This window comes from Dicentrarchus labrax, unplaced genomic scaffold (assembly GCF_905237075.1).
Source record: "Dicentrarchus labrax unplaced genomic scaffold, dlabrax2021, whole genome shotgun sequence".
NCBI lineage: Eukaryota > Metazoa > Chordata > Actinopteri > Moronidae > Dicentrarchus > Dicentrarchus labrax.
In genome coordinates this window covers 1,448,869-1,470,991 of record NW_026136702.1, presented here as the reverse complement: position 1 = coordinate 1,470,991, position 22,123 = coordinate 1,448,869, and positions in this window count along the sequence as shown.

Sequence of the window (22,123 nt, the reverse complement as noted above, 5' to 3'; positions counted from 1 at the left end):
TCGTTCTTGGCAGAACACACTCCGCTTTAATTTTAGCCATAATGACGATGAGAGGGGCGAAATGATACTTTAAAGAGCAGAGGAGAGTGGAGGCAAAAAAAAAGAAAGAAGAAGAGAATGAAAAAGGGAGGAAGAGAGAGAGAGAGAAAGCTGTGAAGGTGATTAGTTGTACTGGCGGATCTTGGCGGTGGAGGAGGTTGGAACACTAATCCTTGCTTTGGTTGGAGACATTTTCGCGCAGTAGGTCCCTTCTTCCCGCCCCCTCTCAATTTTAAGCCCCGTGTCAAGCTCAAGCCCTTCTTTTCCAGCGCTCTACTTGCTCTCATTTCCTCTGCCTTCTGGCAAGCCCTGCTATTTATAAGAAAAAATCATTTTTCTTTCCCCCTCTCTCTCTCTCTCTCTCTCCCTCTCTTTCTCCTTTAATTCTTTTCCCGGCGTGTTTGATTTTCTGCCCTGCTTAGAGAAGGTGCCCAGATGAGTGGCAGCCGGCCAGGTCTCTTTTCTCCGCTCTTCCTATACCTCCTCTCCCTCCTCTTCCTCCCTCACATGTGGCTTTTAACAGTCAGCTGCCGTAAGCAAACACAAACACAAATTTACATCGAATAGCGGTAGCGGGGCTGCTCTCGTATATCGACGACGAGCTCATGTTCCTGCTGTTTTTGCATAACCAGTGTAGCGATGTGAATTGGCCGCGTGCCCAGACAATAAGCCATAGATTTCTTACAGTATGACATCATTTATCCAGTGCATTATTTGATTGTTTTGGCTGGTTTCTAATTTGATGGATCTCACTGTTGTCTCTTAAAATCATCAGCTGCTATAATCCGACTGAAAAAAAGAACAGGAAAATATATGTATTTAGCACACCGCAGCTGCTGGAAGCTTCACTGCTACTACAAGTTGCCATTGAGCAACGTTAATCAGGACAAAATAGCGTATATTGTAGCTTTGGCCTGCCTCACCGCATATAAAGAAAACTGCACTTTTCACATTTACATTCATGCCAAACACTGGAGGGCCTGTCAATGCTTGGGGCCAGATATCATCCAAACTGCCATTGATTTGTTTGTCCTTTGGCCCTTTTCCATGGTTTGGGAAATGAATCACAGCTTCTTTTTTTGTTGTTCGTCTTGGCATCATCTGTTTAATCCATACACTCCTCGTTTTCCATAAATAACAGGGCAGAACTCGGCTTGGACCGGCTTGTAACGCTGAGTGCTTTTGTTCTCAAAAGGATGACAGCAGCGCTCGAGGTGCTTCACACACACACACACACACACAAACACACACACACACGCACAAACACATCCTTAACTGCGCTTTTAGAGGTAAATTGAATTTAGAGAACACCAAAAAAGATACACTTCCATATCTGCAAAGCCACCAAGTTCAGATTTCACAACGTATGCATGGCAGCGGAGGAACGCACAACCGTTTGAATCATGGAAGAAACTCATCAACTGCAGAAAAAACAGTTTATACGGTTCAAGTTACTCAAGATGTCTCACTGTAGTCGTAACCTTTCTGCTCCAACCCATTTTCTCCATCTTTCTCCTGCAACAGGGGGGCAAAATTAATTTCCCTGACCTTTGTACGGCCCGAACAGCATGGGGTCAAATTCCAACGTTCATTACGCTGCTGTTTTATTTCACTGTAAAATATGTGCAACGTGATAACGAGAGCTCTGGGAATCCAAGTATAGATTTATATTTCATGATCCTGGGAAAAAAAAGAGAAGAAAATAATTAAAGGAGAATAAACAGCCACCTGATCAGATGGGGGTTGTAGCAGCAACTTTAAAAAAAGGACTGATGTGGGGGGGGTGAGAGATGCAACATATGGAGCTCATGTGATGGCGGAGGTCGTCATTAAACGCTCTGTATGTCTTTTTGTAAATGCAGATGCTCACAGACAGTTAACATGCACTCTGGAATTTTTTGAAAATCTCATTACCTGCAGGCTTTGAGGTTGTTTCCAGCAGTGGGATTTAAATGTTTCTCTCTGTAATCTTATTTTTAATTCGGAGCTAGCTGCTATACATCAACCTTAAACTTAAATTGTTCCTCATATTTTTCAAGAGGTTGGTAATGTGCACCAAGGCAATTGTGCCAGGTGTGTGCCATGGACGTAAACACTGTGTAAGCACGATAATTGTGCCACTTAGCAAGCAAAGCTGTGTGGGTTTACCTCCAAATAACCTTCCCCAGCCACGGAAGCGGTGGCCAACAGCTGCCACGTAGCAGTGTCAGGACTCAGAGCACTGTGTCTGATGTGCTGTAGGTGGGGAGAATCAGATCTCACAGTGCTTTGGCAAAGAAATGAAGGTAGATTAGATCTTTGGATGTCCCTGTAGATACGTTTCTATGAGGCAGAGCTGCTCTTTAAGGCAGAATAATCTCAGTGGTTGAACTGTGGAGCCAGAGAGACAGAAAGTTAGCCAACAGATAGGCTTGAATGGTTTGGATAGCGAGTGTCGCTAGTTTGAACTTGGAAAGCCATCCAGGCTGACGAGCGAACTTGTTCTACAGTTTTTTGTAGTGTGTGGAGTAAAAGCTAGAAAGCACTTTGCCCTGTAAAACAAAATAAGTTCATTTAACTCAAAGAAAAAAATGTTGAAACTGATCACCAAAGTTTAAGTAACACAAACTCTGTTTTGTAAGTTGAAAAAAACTTTATTGATCAAGTAGTTTTAGTAATTTTAAGTGATAGACTTCCTTTTGTGATTTTTAATTTGTACTGTTAAAACAACATACCTGCTAAGAAGTATGTAAAAACTAAGTTTGGGTCACTTAAAATTACTAGTAAAAGCTGCTTAATCAGGAATCTTGACAAAATTGAGTTGGTGTTACTTAAAGTTTTTAAACCGTTTCAACAACAATTCTTTTGAGTTAAAATAACTTACTGCATTACAGTTTGTTGGCGATGAGACTATTGTGTCATGTTTCATATTGTAACAAGTTGTGAATAAGCAGTATTTTACTTTTTGGAGAAGCAAATAATTAAGTTCAGGAAAATGGTAATTTTAGATTGTGGTAACTGTTTATTTAAAGTAATCGAATAATTTCAGTCTGTCTGACACAGTTAATTAAAATTATAAACTTGATTTGTGTAAACTTAATTCATTTGTGTGTTACCAACTTAAGTATTTTTTTTTTAAGTTGGTCAGCAGGTTATCTGACTTTGTCTCTTTGATATTTACCAGCTATTGTTGTTAGCTTGAACTCGGAAAGTCAGCCAGGCAAACTAGCTAACGTGATATGGCAGTAGTAAAGAACTTTGTAGAACCAGCACCATCATTGTTTTATCATAATTATATTTTATTACAACTTTGGACTCATTATTAGGTTATGACAACATTGTACTCGACGAGGAAACAAGTGTCAGACATTAAAGATTATTTAATACATTTTATTTGGAGGTAAAAAATGCAGAAAAGCCGACTTTAATCTGTGATGGATGCTCAGAACACATAGTTTGGCTAGTAGTTGGCTTTTAAACATGTAAAACTTGACTTTGTAATTAAGTCATTAAGATCCCAGATCTCAGTAATTAACTTGCTAAGTATCGCGTTGGTATTACTTAATGAGCCAGACTACAAAAATAAGACTAAAATTGACAAAAAACTGGAATCATCCTTTCACTGCTGTGATATACCTGATTAACATTTATTTTAGTTTGTTTATTTTAGATACAATCCCCTCTACCATAAAGATGGATATAAAACCAGCATTTGCTCATCATCCTGGCCTTCGAGTATATGTTTGCATAATAAAGTCTGCTACAAAATAAAAGCTCTTAAATAGGTGAATTATGACTGAGAGCTCAGTGGGTTGTATACGGTATGAAAACATGCAGTGACTGTATTCACTCATCTGTAGATTATATATAACTACATTAGCTGTCATATACAGCTAATTACACAAGTCCTAATGATGATTCAGGCTTCAGTTTGAGGCACATAGAAACACACACACACATACACACGCAGACAGAAACGCCCTGCACATTATCATTGCCTAAAAGACCCCGAACAAGAACATCCCTTCAAATTTGTCAAAATGTCAGTCTCGCCAGTCAGTAATGGACTTCATAGGTGTCGGATACTGCTTGATTGATAACCCCCGCTTCACCTCCCCAAACTGTCCCTCTCCTCGAGTAACTTTACACATAAAAAAAAGAAGCAAATCTCCCTTAATCCTCTCACCTTTGCATGCCTGGTAATGGCGCAAAGTGAATGATGTGCTCAGTCTGCCTGAAAAGAAGTCATCCGATCCAGGAATTCTCCCTTTTTTCTTTCTTTCCTTTTTTTTGGAGTGACCACCGGGCTCTTAAAGTCACCGTCTGCCGGTGTCCTTGCCAGCCAGCAAACTCCATCAAGACGGTCCCGACAGCTCGGGCCGGAAGAGCGCCGGACGATAAATGGAGGGAAACTTTTAGAGGTGTGTGTCAAAGGGAGACGGAGGCACGGCGAAGAGGAGGAGGAGGAGGAGAGGGTAAGGGGGGAGTCAGTCTTCATCTTTTAATGGCAGCGAGCGTGTGTGGAGAGGACGTGGAAGGAGGGAGGTGGAGGGAGCGTTTAGTTCTGATAGATATTGATAGAGATTGTAATGAATGTGGTGAGGGCACGGCACCCTAAAGCGCTGCAGTGGTAATGCAGGGTGACAGTGTATTTGTACTAATAACCCTTAAAAGTGGTGATAAAATACTCCACTCCCCTACTGGAGCCCCTGATGGATGTGCTGGGAGTGATTAAACTACATTAGGCTGCAGGTCCACTTACCCTGCGTCTGTGTGAGTGTGTGTGCGAGAGTGTGTTTGAATGTCTTAAAACACTGCTCCCCTCAGGGATCAGGCTATTCCAGGTAGAAGGGCAAGTGTGCAGCCATTGTGTGTGTTTGTGTGTAGCAAAGCATATGTTGCTTCCTGCAGAATGACACACACTGTACATCATTTGAATCTGTGATGCTGAGTCTACACCGGCTTCTTCACTTCAGTGTATTCCCAAAGGTTGGGAGTGCAGTGTCAGTGTCATTGTCATCCAACACGTTGCTGTGTTTTGCTGTTGACAGGGAAGCGCACTCCGCTACTGTTTTTTTTTTTTTTTTTACCACAGGAGATGTTTTGACTCAACATTGAGCCAGGGGAGCAGCCTGCGGCGAGACCACTGTACGAGGCTCACTGGGAATAGCACCGGTCCTCCTGCATCCACCGTCATGTTTTCACTTGGCACTCAACCACACACACACACACACAGGCACATAACAACCACAAATGCATTCATACAGACGTGCATCTGACAGCAAATGCATGCATGTACACACACAGACACAAACACACACACAGCAATGTGGTGGTAAATAAAGAGGTTTGTAACCTATTTATTAGAGGTGGGAAAAATAATCGATTTTAAACGATCTTTTGATTCCTGAGTTGATTTGAAAAAGACAAAGTTGTTGAGCCATACGTCACCATCTTCCTTGTTTCTGTTGTTGAAGATACAGACGTTCACCTCTCACATTTACCCTACAAACAATGTGATTTTATTTGCACTGGAACAAACAAAAAAACTATATTTCCAATGCAAAACAAAGCAACGTGCATGTCGGAATTTTTTGAAAAGGATCTGTTAAGTCGAATGAAAATGAAATTTTAGGCCGCTACAATCCCCAGAAAAGCCCACAAAATCCTGGTGAGACTTTTTATATATATAAATGTCTAGCTTACTCCATTAGCTCAATGCTAACAGGTAATAGGAATTACCATTAATGAACAGAAATCACAGCAATATCTTAAATGATCCAATTTTACTTCACATTCATAACAAGAAACGTAATGTGCTTAGTCAGCTGCTGACTTCGAACTGCTAACTCAATATGCTACTCTGGCTTTAACACAAAGGGTCAAAACTACATACTGACAATGGGTTTAAAAATACAGCCACAACTAGATGGACACATTGCATGCTAGAAGAGGGTAGACATACTGACAAAAATCTGAACTGATGGAGAGTACCAGCCTATTTCAGTCACTGCATATAGCATTAGTTTGATGAGTAGGAACAGCTAAATGCAGCAGTGCACTTCAAAATGTATTTAATTCACCTTGTATTTGCAGTGCAGCAATGATGCTGCTGAAATCAAACTCTGGAAGACTGACTGACGTTGCTTTATGAAATAGGAATCAGGGCTGTAAAGATTCACCGACACAAGTCAGAAATTGGTTTAAACGTTACAGATGTACGCAGACCCCTGCAACCATCTAAATGTACCACGAACTGGTCCGATTGTAAAGGTATGAATTTGTTGACTGAAGCTTTGCTACTAACAGCGTCTCCACTCTTGTGAGAGGTCAAAGGTCAACGCCAGGGTCTTACCACACCAGTGATGAGAGTAACATTGCCGTAGTGGGAGATATTGAACACTTTCCTGCCACAATTTAGCTCCAACTGAGTGAGGTCTAAGATATTTTATAAAATATGTGTGAAGGTAAGCAATGTCACTTTTATGGAATTATTATTATCATTTTAAAACAAATGTCTACATTAAACAAATTGTTCTATCTTTGTCCCTGAAACATATCATAGTCCATGTATCACAGATAGCCATGGGATTGGAGATGCGACAGATGCACACCACTACCACATGACTCAAGATATACAGTCTATATAAGAGTGTATGAATCAACTTTGTCCTATGGTCTAGTGTTAAACAAGAAACAAAAATCACATTGAATATGGAATCAAATACGAATTACACAAATTGCGATAAATATCAAATCAGCACCTCAAGTATCGTGATCGAATTGAGATACTGTCCCAGCTCAGGTCTGATCTGTGACCTCCAGATGGTAATCACACAGCATCAAGCAATATGAACAGAACATGTTAAAAAAAAAATCTCAATATAATATGACTTATACAGCACACACACACACACACACGTTCCCTAAAAGCACAGGAACACACCTTCACTGAATTCGATTCTTGAGGCCTCGTATCCCGGCTGGCACCCAGGCAGGTCCGATCTGCTTTTAATGACCCTCCTGGGAACCCTTACCTGATGGGCCAGCTCAGCCAACGCGTCCAGGTGCAGCAACATAAGCATTTCATTAAAAATTGAAGCCAACGTTTTGTAGGGAAGCTCTCAGTCGTTGTGGGGGTAAAAAGGAGGAGGAGGAGGAGGAGAGGACGGTGAATTAAAGAAAGAAAGAAAGAAAGAGACGTTCTGGCACGGGTCCAAAACTAGATGTATGTGAGCTTCCTCTTCTTCTTCTTCTTCTTCTTCTTGTCTGTCTGCCTCCCCCCTCCTCCTCTCTCACTCCCTCTCTCTCTAATCACACTCTGACTTTACTTGACCTTTCTGCGGCTAATTAGTCGGCTCGCAGAAAAGGATTGTGTAGTATATCTCCAGCAAAGATGATGATGATGATGGCGATGCTCTGGTCTTTCTACGACTTGCAAATGTGCCGGTAAATTAATTCAGGGAGGCTTTTTTTTTTTACTCAAACAAACTATAAAACGCTGAGGATTATGGTGACCTGTGTGAGGCACCGGTGGGTCAGAGTGGCGTGGATGTTGGAATATATCCTTACTGTTTTAAATTTAAGAGAAATGTGTTCTATTTTTACACAAACCCTTTCCTATGATCACCCTCTATTGAATAATTCCAGTAATTTGCTATCAGTTCAGTAGCTATGAACACATGCTTTATTAAAACTGAATGTATGATGGTGCTGTTTAGACTTAAAATAATTAAACTAATGCCAGTTATTAGTCTCATGGGGGAAATCACAGTTGATTTGCAATGAGTGGGTGGAATAGCAGTAGAAAAAAAAATCTTTTTATTACTTTATTTACGTCAAATGTGTTTTTGTATCCGTTGAAAGTACTTTAGTGTGTGTTTGTGTGTGTGTGTGAACAGCTGGATATGACTCAAGTCCTGAGCTGATGGCTGTTCTTGGCGTGTTGACGTGTGCCTTCAGGTGCATAGTGTTCTCCATTTCACGCATAAAAGAGTTAGCTCGTGCTCGCACACACACACACACACACACACATATGGTGCGTACACACACAGGGACAAGGTAAATGCATGCAAAACATCCGCCCACACACGCAGACACACCAGGGGAAAGGAGAGGTAAAAGCAGGTGTGTGTATGTGTGATTGACTGTGCGTCGGATGTTTCAGTGTCTGCTGCCTCATTACTACGATTTACATATGCTGTTTTTTTTTGTTTTTTTTAGATTAATAACTGATCTTCCTTTAGAGGAGAAAAGAACATTTGGGAAATCACGTTCCAGTGGATCAGAATTTATACAGTTAATAACAAACACGGGTAGAAAAAGCAGGTTTATATTTTGTGTTATTGATATTATGTGTGTTAGTTGCCACAATGCATTATAATGCATTACTATTAAATGAACCTGTTAGCAGCCACCCATATGATGCAGTATAATATACTGTTACATGCGTGTGTTAGTAGCCTCACATACAGCCACAAACTGCACAATGTATTATCGGTTTTAGTAACCTCAGTGGGAGTTTCCATGTTATAGTTAAAAAAAATACACAAGGTAAATATGACTTTTTCATAATTTTACAGATTTTATTGTGGTATATCGCAAGTTATTTGTTTATTTTCACTTTCTTTTGTCATTGTTGTTGTTTTTCATATATTGTATATCAATGCAAACTCAGGGCATTGCTGTAAAAGGGCTTAATGCTCAGTCAGCTTCCCTGATTTAACAATGGTAGATGATGTGTTTAAACCTGACAATTTATAGGCCATCATAATAATCAGTGTTGGGCAGTAACTCATTACTAGTAGTGTAACTAATTACTAATACGTTTCAGTAATATTATTACAGCTACCCCCCAAAAATAATTAGTTACAACCTTACTTCTGTTGTCACCTCCTACTAATTTTAATTCCAACAATTCAATCCCATCCGCTGATTCATTTTTGTAATCGTCGAGTAAACTAGTTTGTATTCAGCGGCTGGAAATGTTCCATTACTTTGATTTTAAACAATTTTCTAATCGACGTATGTCTGAATTTTGGGGAGAAATTACACAATTATCAATTTTGTGAGGAGTAGCAGAAAAGTAATATAACTTGCAGTGTTACTAATTACTGTTGGCAGGGCATAATAAGTTAAGTAATCATTTTGAAAAGAGTAATAACTAATACATTCTTTGAGTAACTCGCCCAACACAGATAATGATAAATATATACTTCCAGGAAGGCTTTGAGAGAGAAATTTAGATGCGAGAAGTTATTTTAACTTAACAGATTACATCAAAAATTTCAATCAGTTTCAACAAATGTTTTAGTTAAATGCACTTTGGGTTTTACAGAAAGTATAATTTAATAGTTGACTTATTAAAGAAAAATGAAAAAAGAAAAAATTTGGGGTCAGATTGTTTAATCAAATAAATAAAAAATATTTGGTATTTTTATTATATTCCTACGGGGTTACGGACTGGGTCCAAAATAAATAATGACCAGTATAAGGTCCCCCCCCCATCACTATTCACATTGTTTGATTATCATTCCTTTAATATTTCACTTGGTACACAAGCAGTGTCCTTCTAAAATGTATTACAGGATTATTCTTCACGTGGGTTACTTTTTCCACGCTGCTTTTAGTATTTTGTAAAAACAGACAAGACATTTTTGATTGAAGTTCTTATGTTGGCTTATCTTTTGGAAATATTATTTTGGGATGACAAAATGTGTGCATGCAGTCCCACATAATAAGGTTTAATACATTTTCACTTGAAAAAAATATTAGAGATGTTACATAAAGAAAACAAATTTTCAATAGAAATATTCCTTTAATTCAGAATAGTGTTATGTATGCATATATATACAAACATATATACACATTCTGCCATTGTGGGTTTAATTCACTGCTCTCCTCCATCACATGCATTGATCATTCACCCTACTGCACCTTTCACTTTATAAGCACTCTGTTCCATCAAATCACAATTCATCTTTTTTTCAGTCTCAAACAAACAAAATGCATTTTCACTCTCTCATCCCAGCACTCGAGGAAATACCTGCTCCTCTCCATCAAACATGCATCAATTAAGTGCTGGTGTGAGGAGAAAGGACAATCTATAGTTTGGAGGATTTATTCAATTTGCATCCGTAATTGCGTGCAATTTACAAACTCATTATTTTACAATTTAGTGCATTTAACAGCAGCTGGAGGGCAGATAATAGCGGGGCTATAGGGGGCTAACACAGGGCCCAAACATGAAGCAAAGCACAAAAAAAGATGATATTCGTGTGTGGTTTTAAAAGGTGGTGAATAGAAATAATAATAAAGTTGATACTAGAAAATAAGCTAATCCGCTAATGCAGATGATGGTATTTTTACAACCTTACAGGGATGATGTGCAAGATATCAGCTCTGAATAATTCATAACACACGTGCAATCCTACAGTATTGATTGTTTTTAATTTGGTTTTAATGTTTAATGATGAGCTTGCACTGGTTTCTACCTCAGTGTGGCAGAAAAACCACGAGGAAATATATGGCTCGATGTAACTTTTCCATCCGACATTTCTGTGAAACCACTTCAGTCACTGATAATTTGAAGGTGACACAGCCGTACAGCCTTTGTGCTTTTATTACATTTGGCATGTCCACAAGAAGCTCATGAAAGAGCTTTTTTTTTTTTTGCAGCAAGGGTGGGTGGCTCGCTGCTTTTCAGGCCCCCTTTTTTTTTGGGAGCTTGATCTGCGGGCAAGACAGCCTTGTTAAGCTCTAATAAAGTATTTTCAACGTACACCGCTTAAAATTGGTGCCTCGCTTGTGTGTGTGTGTGTGCGTGTGATGGCCTATCCCTTCCTCTCCTCTCATAACTGATTGTTTACTGAGTGCTTTCCACCTTTTTTCCCTGAGCCTGTAAGTATAAAATTTTAATTAGGAACACTGACAGGTCTGGCGCATGATCCACAGCCTTGCATCCATCACAGGAAAAGAGGGGAGAAAGAGAGAGAGTCTTTCTCATCTCTCTCCACTTTCACGTCTCTACCTCCACCCACCTCCCCGCCCGCCGCCGCCACCCCTCCTCGGCCTCCCCTCTCCTGACGCGAGCGCCGGACTTGAGCAGCAGGTGCCATATTACTGTGTACAGAAAAGCAATTAGGCAGCATATTGGATGAATGAGGAGTGCATTAATATTAGCAAGTGCATTTGTCAGTGGCGTTTGATGCAAGTCCTTTTCTTTTCTTTCTGCAACATTAAGATTGTGGCGCTCATAAATTCACTGCTTAAACCACCATCTGCTGCGCTGTCAGCCCACACCGAGGAGAGAGGAGAGGAGAGGGGAGCCATTTATTCCCTTCTGTCTCCCTCACTGGGGGAAAGAGAGTGAAAGACAGATAGATAAGAAGAAAATGCATTCATTCCCTCCCTTTCTTTGCCTTTCTTTTTTTTTTCCCCCCCGTTCCGCAGGGAACGACCGTGTATTAGGATTTATGGAGATGCTCGGCGCACACCGAGCGACAATGCTCTTAAATCTGGCTCTTTTCCTATTGTCTGGAGTGCTACCTTCTGCTTACCGACACATGCATAGACACATTGCTCCTCATTGTGCTCAACAAGGAGATGAATTCCTGAGTGCGAGCCAATTCAAACAAGAGAATAACTCACAATAAACAGGTGGTTTCGCCATCATAACTCAGCACAGCGTGTGGCCATAGGTCAGGGCCAGGGTTGGGAGGGTTGGCTTTAAAAATGTAACTTATACAGTTACTAATTACCTGTTCAAAAATATAGTCAGTAACCTAATCCAGAGGTTTCCAACTTGAGGGCCGGGACTCCCACTAGGGGTCGCCAAAGCTTCACAGAGGGTCACAAGGCCTTCTTGATTTTAAGTGGTGTAAGAAAACTTTATTAATATACGCAGTAGGCCGATATCTAAATGAAATAGTTTGCTTCGATGTTCATAAAAAAATATATATTGACAGGAATTAATCTGCTCAAAATTCATCCAAATCTCTGGTTTTACACAAACTTCCTGCAGTTATTGTGTTCACTGTTTGGGTTTGTTGTACAGTTTATCAGGAATATTATATGAAATGTTTATAAAATATGTCAGTCAGGGGTCGTCAGTTTACACAGTGATAGAAAAGAAAAAAAAAAAGAATGAAAAACAAGAAATGTCAATAAGAAATACTGATGCAAGTTTATTTTAAAACAATGTGACCTTTGGAAATAAATGGAAAATGGAAGATTTTTAGCATCACACACGTTTCCTGTGTTCAGTGTATAATTAATAATCTATCTGCCATTAACAAGATTCATCTAAGACTTAGGCAATCTGTGTTTTCACTGTTACAAAAAGACTGAACGATGTAAGAATAAAATGTTTTTGTGTATAAAAATAGAGGCGCTGTTCTTTCTTTTGATTTATTCACTGTTCACATATTCACAGAACATAATATTGTTCAAAGATTAGTGAATAAGATCTAAAACACTGGCAAAGCTGGCAACTTCAAAATAAAACTCTGGAAGGGTTAAAGAAAAACTGCTAAATAATCCCAATTTCTGCTTAAAAAACTGTAAGTGATACGCCTGACTGACGTATCATGATACAGTTACGATTCAGTATGTTGCGATACTGTAACGAGGTTATATTATGTATGTATTTTGTTGTTTCTGTGAAGAAAAACTAAATGAAAGTGAAACTTAAAACAATGTCCCTTCAGGAAACAGGTTGGGAACCAGTTTTCTTACACCCCTTACAATCCAGAAGGCCTCGCGACCCTCTCCGTGAAGCTCTGGCATCCCCTAGTGGGGGTGCAGACCCACAGGTTAGGAACCACTGATTTAAAGGACAAGGTTGTTCTATGTTCTTCTTATAACAACAAACTGAGGAGTATCTCACATATATGTATGAGTCACTACTGTACTGCACAGAATATGTATCAATCCGCACCTGAAAATAGTCCCCAACAAATGCACTTTTCCTTCCTGCTTGTTTGGTCTCAGCGTTTGCTTCGTGCCTTCGTCCATTTTGACTCTGATGAAGACGTGCTAGCGTTCAGTTTGTTTGCACTGTAAAAGGCTACAAATCAATCAGCGCTCCGGTCCCCCTTTTTCCCCTCGGTGGCGGTGGGTGATGTTGGGGTGGTGGCGGTGGGTGATGTTGGGGTGGATGCATTACCATGCGCCGGTGCATCATTGCATAAACCTATTATCAGAAGCATTGTGTGGAAGTATTTTTAGAGGCGAGGGAGGGGAGGCATCTCTCCGCACCGCCAATGCTCGGCATTGTGCCGCCGCGTTTGTTGCCTTCTCTGGGGGCAATCGTCTAAGTGTCATGGTACCTCTGGGTTGGGTGTGCGGGGGGTTGTTGTTGTGTATGGAAGGAAGGGAGGGGGGGCTGACATTGCCCCCTCACCCACCCCCTCCATTAAAAAAAAAAAAAACAAAGAGAGGAAAAACAGAAAAGTGTCACTGGAAGATTACTGTCACACCGCTGTCACCGTGACGGTGCCCCGCGGGCAGTACGGGGGCGGGATTGGCAGGGGGTCGGATGGTTGGATGGGGGAGATGGGGGGCAGTTGAACACCACTCCCCTTCCTTCTCTCTCTGACTCTCTCTCTCTTACCCCCCCCTGCTCCTCCCCAACCCCTCGCTTTCTGTGGTGATTAGCTCGCCCCGTGGTGAGCACTAAGCGGCCTAATCTGTGGCGGCGAGGTGGTGGGTGTACAGACGCAGAGAGACAGAGACCCAAAGAGAGAGTAACACTGGAGTAACACACACACACACAGACAATAATTATTAGAGTGGTCTGCATCTACATCATCAGCTGCAGCGTGTTATTGTATCATAAAGGATTTATAAATTATCTTCACTTACACTTTGCTTCGTTTCTAATAAAACAGTCACCGCAATAGTTTAATTTTACTTTATTACACCTTGAGTTGACGAAAATGTCTTAACTTAAGGGCCACTTGCTAGCTTTTTCCCCTGTATGCTTTCAAAAGCTTGGCTCATCAGATGGTTGAAAGCTCTGAATTAAAGGTAGTAAGTTGGTGAAAGACATCAGATTGGGGAGCAGGGTGAAATCACTGAAAAGAAGTTCAACGAAAAGTTATTAGCCAACAGCAGAGCGACTTACTGGTTCAGCTTTGACACACCGTACTTCTGTACATGTAGTTTTCCTGTGTGATGAAGCACGACTGGATTAAGTCAAGGGTCCCCAGTGCAAACATCCCCCAATTTACATCCTTTAAGCAATGTTCCCGTCTATAATCATTAAACAGTGTATAAACTCTAGGTCTATGTTGAGACCTAGAGTTGAGTTGTGGATATTACATTATCCCAAGTGTTTCCAACAATGTTCACACTCATGATATCATAACCTGGGACCTGTTAGGTTTAGCCTCAGTCTGTTAGCTGTTATCCAGTTTTAAGACACATTTTTACCTTCCCCGTTTTAGATCTTGGTGTTTTTTTTAACTTTAACTTAGTAAAAAGTTGTCAGAAAAGTGAATATAGTAGAGTACAGATACCTGAAAAAACACTTCAGTACAAACAGTAATAAAGTGTTTGTACCTCGGCCTGTTGCATGAAACCGTGATGTACAGGTGCTCTAATTTTATTCAGCATGTTTGTGTCTTTGGAGGAATTAAAGCAGCACATTACTGACCTGAATACTTTCCCACTACCACCCCCCAAAAAAACAAGGACAACACAGTCCTGATGTGATCCTTAAAATCACAGGCCGGCACAGTGCAGCTTTCATAAATTAGCCTACTTCATGACAATCCGCTAAGTGTATCAAAAGATAAAAAGACAAAGAAAATAAAGGAGGGAAGGTACAGAGAGGGATGGGAGTGGGGGTGAAAGGGACCCTCACTAATTCAGAACACTAGACGGAGCATTGTGCCAAGTCTGCCTCTCCTCTCTAACCCACCCACCTTCCCCCCACCAACCCTTTCTGTTTCAAAGGACCGAGGGGAGGCTGCAGCTTTCTAGTCATAAACATCTCGCGGGTAGGTCTGCACTGGGCCTTTGCCACGTTACACATTTGCTTATTTGGGGGGAAAAAAAGCAATTCTGGCACAAAATCAGCTTCTTTTCGTCTCCTCTCTCTCTCTGATCATTCCTCGAGGCCAGAGTTGTGAGGCTGTGATAGAGATTAGGACAGCAGCGCTACTGACAAGGCAGCTAAATCTACGCCGGCTGACAAACCTGGCAGTAGCAGTGTTTGGGGAAGGATTGTTAAAAAAAGAAAGGGCTTTGACTAATAGCGAGGAGGGAGACGAGGAGGAGCCGGGTCAGGAAATGGAGCGTTCTGGACGTGGCCAAAAAATGGTTGATTGGGGAGACTGATCGGTTATGATTTAAGGCAGATGTAGGGCTCTCGCACGGCCGATTTGGGTTTATAAAAGAGTGCGTATGTATGTGCGGCGAGTGCATCTGCGTCTGTTTAAGGCTGACTACACAATCTGTGTACGTTAGAGGGTGTCGGCGGTGCGACGGCAGCCTGTGGGGACTTCTGCAGACAAACACAAAAACGCTGAATTCACAACACTTCAAGAGCCGCCGCTTCACCATGGCGAAACCACAGGCCGCCAGTCACCACTATCAGGCACAATATGGTGCCCATATGCCCACGACGGCGACCAGATGAGTCGAATGGAGAGAAGTAGGTGGCAGGCAGCCATGTTCGGTCTGATTAAAGCACTCTGGGACAGCTCACTTTGGTTCATCAGGATGGTTTTACTCACTCCAGCAGGGTTCGAAGTTTTGCTTTCAAACAGAGAAAAAGGGTCAGGCTGCCTCTCATTTCCTCACTTCAGTTGATAACTCCAGTTTTATTATGATCTGGCACTTACATTTGTAGCTGCTGCCATCTTTTTTATTGGTTATGATAACATTGTTCTGACAGTTGCTGAGAACTGGGAGCAAGCAAGCTGACAGCCTCCGAAACCACTTTATCCTGAGGTTGAATGTTGGTAACAATCCCTCATTGTAAAGGTTACTAACTGGGCAAAGTGAGACACTGCCCTCAGGGCCTCAAAATGGCAGACGGATTTTCATTTTGAAATGACAAAACCAACATTTTTTTGTTGCCCGTTCTTATTTATCTAAAACAAAGAAAAGATTTTAAAATAAAAATCCTGGCCGGTGCCCCAGTGTCACAGAGTGTTCACTGGTTGAATCACCAATCATAATTTTGGGGGGAATTTGCGCCACTAAAATCAACTGAGGCAGATCTTGTATTATTACAGAATTTAAGGTCTTTATTATTTTACTGTATAATGTGCTCACATGATGTACAGTATGTTGCTAAAAGAGTTGTGTTTTAGCAAAATACCAGATTAATACTAATTAATTCCAGAATGGGAGTACTGGTTGCACCACAATTAAACGTACAGTATGTAATTTCTGCCACTAGAGGGTCTCTCAGGAGGTTTCTACCGGGAGCCCAATTATCCACAGAGGTCTCCTCCTCTCCTAAACAAACAGACCCGCTGATTAAAACCGCTAACAACACTGAATAAAGCAGTTCCATCCTTAAAAATCACTGCTTCTCCCACGATGGATGGCCTTTTCTATCATAATTTTCACATATCATGAACATTTTTCATTATCAAGACCAAGTTGTCATTTGATGTGGCTTGAAAAGGGATATGACGCCACTGACAGATGACACGTTTATAGACATTTTAATGCAGAAATGTGACATATTATAGCTTTAACATCGCACAGATGCATTGTGTTTTATTTTCAGACCTCAGTGTAGTTTTTATGATAGCTGAGGTTGTTGGTGTATACTGTCAGTAACAGATAACAATGTGCTGCAGAGAATATGGGTTATATTACAATAATAGGTCCGGGGAGCAGTGAGTAGTATGTGGGTTAAATAATTCTGTAAGCAGGGACCGCTGGACTGTATGTGGGTCATATTATACACTTTAAATGGGGACTGGTGCACTTTATGTCTCACACATTTAAATCCAGTCAAATGAATGCACCGTACACATTCTGGTGCACCTCAGAGATGCTGCCTTTGTTGGTGCTTATACCAACACGCTGGATGAAAATAGTCCACTACACAGCAAGGTCGTTGCTAAAACGCGTCTCACATATCTCCACCCAGACGTACACAGAAGCAGCTCATCCGCACCCAGGCGGCCTGCGAGCCCTCAGATATATAATTTTCTTCAAATGCACCTTTTTGGACTAGTTTGTCTGCATCCTCGGTGCCCTTTTTCAATCTGAGCTGCCGACTCATCCTGTCGCCTCCCATCTTTCACAAATCACACGGCGGCGGGGGCCGTGATCGGAGAGGGACAATTTGTCAGCTGTATGCATGAGTAAGCAACAGATTCACCATCCATTACACTGACCGGACAGAGGAAGGCGAAAAGAGAGGGGTTGTGTGTCTGTGTGTTCATGCACGCCAATCCCGGTGAGGATGATTTTAAATTTAAGACCTTCAGAGGGAGGGCATTCTGACAGAGTGAGGACATTCTGGATGTTCGTCATTTACACAAGTAGTTTGGTGGTTTCAGGTTCAATCCACCAAGGTTCTGGGGACCCAGTGGTCAACTTAACGTGTTTATTAAGAAAACACAAATATAAAAATCATCATGTTTTTAGCACAAACTGTGCAGTCTCTCTATGTTTTTCTGCTGGCTTGGTGTTCGCACCCTTGAGCCATAGATTTGTGTTGGATGCTACTGTTTACTCTCTGCTGCAGGACTACTGGTTGCTGCTAATGCTTCACATTAAAAGTTTTCAACCAGTTAAGCACTTGAAGACATTTATTGTGAAGAACCAACTCCATACTCCAACGGCTTTGCATACACTGCTATTTGGCTCCATGCTCACGCTTTAGCATATGCTGCTAGTTGGCTCCATGCTCACTCCTTTGTATACACTGTCTCAATCGTTTGCCTGTGCATAAAAATGTATCTGAGCTCTTTTAAACGGACAACAGGGAGATGGAAAGAGTGAGAGAGAACAGAGGCCACAACTTTTTGATGCTTTGACATCTCTGTCATTTTATGAATAAAAAAGCAGCCTGCATACATACATACATACATACTGTATAGGCTTTCCTGTGAAGGCGATGTGTGTTTTATTTTGACTGTGTGTGTGGGATCACCCCCCCTCCTGTTTCACACACTGTATATGGATGTGTGTGTATGGAAGTGTGTATATGGATGTGTGTATAGGTGTGTGTTTGTGTTGAATCTCCATGAGAAGGTCGTTTGATGGCATGCCTCCGAGGCTCTGAATACAGTAACAGACACGTCTCATACATCTGCTTTTTGTGTGTGTGTGTGTCAGAGAGATTAGCAGAGTAAGCAGCCAAGTTTTGCAGTTTTTACCAAACATGAAAAACCACAAGTGGTCCCTCACCGCCAGTGAAGGAGAACCTCGCTCTGCTTGTAAAGCTCACATGTGAACTCTGGAGTCGTCTAACAGCACCACAAAGACTCACTGAGACGCTGCTGGAACGCAGTGATTGAACGGCACTCAGAACGGCAATCTTTGGGATGTTGGAATCATTGATCTCTTCTGCCGTGTTTGGGACCTCATTGGTTTTGTGCTTAGTGATGTATAAACAGCACAGTGACGTCCAGCAGGTTATCACTGAAGACCACAAACAATTCGGAGCTTTATGACCCTGAAATAAAATAGATGAGTTTATTGTCACTTATTAGAGCCTGAGCGACCGCTGAGGAGCCCTATTGAAATTCAAGGAATTATTATTATTTTCGGATGCTGCAACATGCTCGGAAACACATGAAACGAGACGCAAAATAAAACGGTGGTGAAAATGTACATATTCTATGGGCCCCCGCAAAATGGCTCAACAGCGCCCCCTAAACTCAGCCCCTGAGGCACATTTGACCAATATATATGAAAATCAGTACGCACGTGTCATAACCAGACAGTCAGTCATCGGACGTCTGGATCTTAAGTTATCAGAGAGACAATGTTAGCAGCAGCTCCACGTCCTTTGTCCAACAGCGTGGGAGAAGCAGTGATTTTTAAGGTGGAACTGCTTTATTCAGTGTTTTTAGTGGTTTTAATCAGCGGGTCTGTTGGTTTTGGAGAGGAGGAGACCTCTGTGGATCATTGGGCTCCCGGTAGAAACCTCCTGAACCATGAACACTGAAGGAATCCTAACCGGGAGAAGAAGGTGGGGAAGACAACAACTCCCATGATCCCACACTGCTTCACCACCTCATCAAACTCACTCTTTTCTTATTTTTTGAATGTGAGCAACCCCCTAGTGGCAGAAATGGTTAAATAATATAAATCTGCATTGTAACTAGTAATTAAAGCTGTCAAATAAATGTACACAGACATATCGTTTATCAGTTTTACACAGAATTTCACACAGGTGTCAATAAAAGATCTGTGGGTGTGTATTGATGAGCCGTAGCTCTGATTGATCTATTGGTCAATCTTTACAACCTTCCTCTTTTCTACCTGGGAAAGAGAAACGAGCTCAGTTGTGAGAAAAGGAAACAAACTTCAGTACAGAAACACTTCTGTTAGCTGATGAAACAGCAGAAATACACTCATGAATCTACACACTTTCTCACACTGACACCTGCACTCCTGTGTCCATACACAAAGATCTCCTACACACAGACACACACACACACACACACACACACACACACATACACGCACACCTCTGGTGTGAATGGCCCTTGGCCACAGGCAGAGTTTTCACAGTAAACTAACCTTGATCAATAACCTGCTATGGACCTCAGCAGAACCCACTGTTCTCCCTACTGCTGTATTTCAATATCACGCCTGTTTGAACACTCTAGCCACGGGCCAACTGTGTGTGTGCGTGTGTGTGCGCACATGTGTGTGTACACATGTACAACTGCTGCCGCTGCATGAATTTACGAGAGCCTCTGAGCATGTGTGAATGTGTTTTTGGCCTCGTGTGTGTGTGTTCAAAGACATCTTTGTGCATGAATTTCTGTGCGTGTGTGTGTGTGTGTGAAGCCTCGGGATCCGCTGTGAACGGTGCTAACTGGCCCTCTGAACTCTTCCCTGTGAAGAGAAAGAGAAAGCCACCGGGCATGTGCAAAGGACAGCATGCCATTTACCTGGGCTACGGATGGTTTTTTAAACTGGCATGAGGGACTTGCACGCACACACTCGCGCTCTCTCTCTCACACACACACACACACACATACAGCGAAGATACTGCCTTTTGCCTCAAACTCTAAAGCACACCTTTGCTCCCTCGCCTCAAACACAAACACACTTCAAAAGTTTTTTTTCCCTCATTTTTTATTTTTTTATTTTTGGAAGCAATACAGTCGGTACTAGCCCTGCATTTAAAGAGCCTAACCGCTCTCTTCATCTGCCCTTTTCTCGCTTCCTGCCTCTGCAAAAAAGGCCCCACCGCGCCAAAAAAAAAAAAAAAAAAGAAGAAGAAAAAAGCTAGTTTACATCCAGCGCTACAACTAGCGAGACAACCTTACGGCTCTCCGAGGTGTTCGTCTCACGGTGCTCTTTACATACGGCGGAGTGGGAAGTTCAAGCGGCCTCTGCTCCAGCTCGAGCTGGGCCTTCAGAGCAGCATTTCCACTGCTGAACTCTGAATGTGGTGATGTGGATGTGGAACAATGGTGGAGTTTATCACACAGCAGCGTGTGTCACAGGATGATGGACGGCGTTTCCAGTCTAACTTTTATATTTTCATCGAGTGCTGTAAAAAAAAAAACTCATCTGCCTGATCTGAACCTGCGTTTGTCTTAATGTACCTGTCTAGGCGTGTGTGTGAGTTGGTGGTTGAATACAGCTGACCCAGATGTGTTAAGTGGGTCATGGGAACACCAGCGCCCACGCACTGGGGGTTATGGGTAGGCAGGAGTGTGTGTGTGTGTGTAGATGGGGTTAGGACACTGGGGCAGTGCCCTGATTATACTCAGATTAGTTTTGGGAATTCACTGCTCCTCCTCCTGAGCTTTACCCCCCCCCAACTCCCTCTCCTTTTTCCCCTCTGTTCCTCCTCCTCCTCCTCTATCCATCTCTTCTCCTATCATTTCTGTGTTGCTTTTTGTGATAGTGGTTGCTTATTTTCACATTTTGCTCAGAATAAAGTTTCCCCTTTCGTGGTGTTAAGCTTGTTAAATTATTCCACACAGTTTATGGAATGGATGAGCTTGTTCCAGCTTCACTAAAGCTATATTATGTTTACACCAAGTGAACTATTTTAACCTGAGAATCAGTATTTTTATGGCTGTATCCACTGCCTGAAATGGGCCGGTACCAGTACTGAGTTCACCTCTGGTTAGCATGGTCGTACCCCTGATGTCACTAAGGTTATTCTATCTGAGGGATGTACCATATAAGTTGTGAAATAATTGTATAAAAATGACTACTTTGATGCCTCAAAACCCCCCAAAAGTTCAGTTCAGGACCTCGGTATTTCTAAAACCCTGTGTACAGTAATGCTGGTGATGAACTGCTAAATACCTGCATAACTGCGTCTCTGTGGAAACACATAGCTAACTTAACTCTAAGAAAACAGCTTTACGCTAAGAAAGGGTTATGTTGTGTTTAGACAGTGCGTGAATGACATTCTCAGACTGAATGGGACTAAGAAAGTTTGTGTTTTTGTCCAAAAGTTAAAGTGAGGGAAATTTATGATCTAGCGCCACCATACTACGATGGTGATAGCAAGAATCTTTATTAAAGGGAATAAGTGATGAATCACCCTTATGCATGAATCAAACATCAACGGTAGCCTAAATTTGATGATTATGATACAGAAAATCTGAAATGTGAAAATTGCATTGTCAGTTTTTTAGAGAGATCATGTTTTGAGGAGAGCTCATGTCTGGGTTAGTGTGTAAAGTGTATTACAGTTGTTTGAGTACATTTTATTCCATCAAGTTAGTTTTTTACTTGAACGTACTTTGTAAAGCTATGATTTAAACAAAAACATGTCCTTTTGCATCACTTCAGAGCAGTGTCAACTCTCTTTTTGAAAAGGTAGTATAGCACAAGTTAAAAAGCATTTTCAAAACAGTAAAAGAATTTCATCCTGGACCTTTTACTACCCAGGACACTACTTCTTTTCTCTTCAAAGTTCATGTCA